This window comes from Pteropus alecto, unplaced genomic scaffold (genome assembly GCF_000325575.1).
Source record: "Pteropus alecto unplaced genomic scaffold, ASM32557v1 scaffold313, whole genome shotgun sequence".
In the NCBI taxonomy this organism is placed as follows: domain Eukaryota; kingdom Metazoa; phylum Chordata; class Mammalia; order Chiroptera; family Pteropodidae; genus Pteropus; species Pteropus alecto.
Window position 1 is genome coordinate 317,333 of NW_006434832.1, and position 3,791 is coordinate 321,123.

Here is a 3,791-nt window from a genome sequence, read left to right on the forward strand (position 1 = left end):
TCTTCTACAGGTAATCCCCTGGCCTGGGTGCCCAGCAACAGGCCGCCTTCCTCCCCTCCAGAGCCCACATTGTCCTCCCTTCCTTCCATTCTCAGACTGGGCACTGCTTTTTCCTGCATAAGCTAGGGAGGAGGAAGGAACATGGCTGGGTTAGAACCAGATTCTGATTTCTTGAAGGGCGGCTGTGAACCACCTGCATCCCCGTCCTTCAGGAAGCTGTTAAAAATGTGATTCCTGGGCTCCACCAAGACCCACCAAAACCACGTCTGGGGCTAGGCCCAGGGCTCTGCATTTCTAAGTGCCTGGCGATTCTAATACTTGAGTTGGAGAACCAGTGGGCCTACTGAACTCAGGTCCCTCCAGCTTAGCGTCTACATTTGGTGCGTGGGGTCTCCCACCTGCCCCTGTAGGGGCTGCTCTATGCAGGACACCACGACCGCAGCTAGGGCTTTCCTGGGCCTGCCTGAGTCCAGGCCAGGGGCAGGTGCACACTGGAAAGCAAGGAGCAGTTGCCTTTCAAATCTCCCCATGCAGCCAGGCATTCATTCAGGCTTTAGAAGGAGGATGGAGAAGAGCTTAATTCCTTCCTTGTCAAGAACAGGTTAACTGCCTGTGGGTTCTGGTCGGGGGAGGAACCACCGAAGCAGGTGGGTGTCTAAAATGGAAGAGGAAGGGGATAGAGCAGGAACCTAAGGGGAACCTCAAGATGACCCTGAGTCTGGCTCTCTGGAGCAGGGATGGCCGGGTAGAGTAGCAGAACTATTTTTTTCTTTGTCTATCCTCTTTCAAAAGTGAAATGGGGGTTGCCCAGTATATAAAACTTAGAAAGATGGAGGGAAAAAGAAAGCGAGTCACCATTGTCTCACCACTGCCCAAAGGCCATCATAATTGCATGTTGCTGTATTTCATTCTCTTTTCTCTCCTCGTCATTTGCTGGTGTTCTTTACAAATTATTTTATACACACAACTTCATATCCTGCTTTCTCCACTTAATTAACATAGCATAAGCATTCCTCCATGTTTTTACAAACGTTTTATAAATAAAATGTTTATTAGCTGCGTAATCTTTCATCCTATCAGTGTGCTTCGATTTATTTGTTCTCTGTCACTAGATATTTATTTTCTATTTTTGCTTTTAAATAACAGCATGGTGAATCTTTGCGCAAGGCTCTATCTGCATTCAGAAATTTCCTTAAGAATAATTTTCATATGTGGGATTGTCAGGTCATAGAGGATGAACATTTTTGAAGTTACTGATACCCATTGCTAAACAACTGAGATGTTCTAAATTAAATTACAGTGGGCCAGAGAGTGAGGGAGACAGAAAAAATTACCCAAGTAGTTGTTATTAATAATTGTATGTTTTAAAAATAATAATTATATATTATAATTAACTAACCAATTTATGCCTTTGGGCCAACTGACAAAAGACTACTTACGTTCCTGAATATTTGTTGGAGCTTTGAATCAACCCCAGATTCCCTACCGGGGACCACTAGACATCCAGCATATGTACGAACTTTCAGGACTGTTACCTGTAATCAATCAAAAGTGGTAAATATTTCTTCCTTACAGATATCCTATCATAGAATTGCCCCCTCTTCACCTTATCATGCCCCCCTTATCTGCAGCCAATGTAAATTCTTTCAAAACAAATTACATCTTTCTTCCCTAAAACATAACATATAAAAGTTCTCATCAACTCCAGGATGATAGACATGTTGTCTCCTGCACCTAACCATGCAGATGGTGGTTTAGACTTCATGGCCTAGGACCTGGTCCTTTTCTGGTTTGCAGTATGGTCCAATAAACCCTTTCTTTTAAAAAAGCTTTTCAGCCATTAAATGTTTGTTTATCTGTTTGCTTGTTTAACACAGCTGTCTGAAATGGCAGAACCAATTTCATTCCACCAAGGCCTTTCGATCAGCATTTCTCACAGTCCCCACCAGCCTCTACACCAGTCCTGTGGGTGGCAGGAGAAACCACTCAGGAATGTCCCTACAAGGGGACCCTTGCCCAGAATGTTGGGCAAGGTGGAGCTGGTCCAATAAAGCAAGAAAAACTCACCAAAATGTGCCAGCCAGTGCCCAAGACCCCCAGGAGGGGTCAGGAGGGGTGAGCACCACTTACCTTCCCAAGGTGCAAAGGGAGCCCCCACATCTGAAGGCTCTGGCCAGGATCCGGGCACAGGGTTTGTCCAGATATTGGGGGGAGGTAGGAGACAGCAAGTTTCAGGTAGTCTCTGAGACCACACAAGTTCACCCAAAGCAAACTTCTCCCTTGAGGAATCCCTAGGCTAGAGGCTGGTGGGAACTGGGTTTGCCTAGGAGAGGAAAGAACCCTCCTGTCTTCTCAACCCATCACCAACGGCAGCCAGGGTCTCCTGGGGAGCAGGAGTTGGTCAGCTAGGTCATCCCAGTCCCATCCCTTGCCCATTCCCAGACCATGTACCCCCCTATACACACTGATGTCTTTTGTGGCCAAGCTCTCTCCAAGACAGCCTAGGAATGACATCCATGGAAGTCCCAGTTTCCACAGATTTATCAGACACTCAAGTATTGTTCATAGACGCTCACACACTTCCTTAACTCCCACCGCTGCAGTCTGCCACCCCGCTCTGCCCTCCCTGCAGCAGGACAAGACCACTCCCTTACTGGTTGCCACTTGCAATCCCCCGTCTGATACACCTTGGTTTTGTATTTGTACACCAAAATATTCAGCTCCGCCATCTTTTGTAGATACGTAGGACTCTGTTCAATCCCCTTGAACGAAAGAATGCCACAAGTCACTGCTCACCCATCCTGAGAGCAAGGGTTTCCAGTATGGGGGAAAAAATCTTCAGAAACATCAAAAGTTGCTAACGTTTAGTTTTGCCTCATCGGGATGTTAACGATAATAACAGTAAACTATCATTTATTCCCCATTTGTTTCTTTAAAAGAAACATTTTAATAGCAAAAGGGAGTATTGATTTTTTAAAAAATGAGTAATTTGAGCTCTCCGTTCCCCATCCTATCCCTCGACAAGTGGTTATTATGACCCTCATCCATCAAGGTGTAGTGAGGAGAGATTTTCTAAGTTCATCCAGGAAGCGGTAGCTCATCGGGGAAGAGAAAACCCAAGCAGGGAAGATGGGAAGCCCCTGAGAGGGCGAGGGGAAGTGATGTGCTTCGGGGTACCTCGCAGCTTAAGAGGGAAGTGCTCTCCACCGACAGCATTTTGAGGATGTGACACAAGCACCCAGCATTGGCAGCTGGCAGGGGTGCCACAGGGATCTGAGAGGGGGACTCTTAAGCCGGTGACAAAAACAGCAGGTCTGCTCATCTTGAATGAACCACATGGATTTTATCAATCTGTACCCGCCCCACCTCCCACCAAAAAAAAAAAAACTCCGCCCCCCCCCCCCAAAAAAAAAAAAAAAAAAAAAAAAAAAAAAGCTTGCCAAGGCCCAGAGAAGTAGAGGGACCTGCTGAAGGCCACACAGCAAGTTCCGTGTGAAGCTAAGTGGATTAGCCATGGAGTCCTTGAGTCCGCCCACCCCCTCGAATGCTCGCAGACTGCTGGACACAAGAATTTAGAAACAGCCTCTTCTAGGGATGGGGAGTGTGGAATGGTGGGACTGGAAATTTTGGAAGACATCACAGAACACATGTCACTCTGACTCCATTCCAGAATCATCTGTGCTGTGCTCCCGCTGTCACCCTCTCCCGAAGACATCCGCCCTAACCAAAGACTGAGACCGGAAGCCTTTGCTTTCACATTTAATCAAAGGAAAAGAAAGAAAACCAGCTAG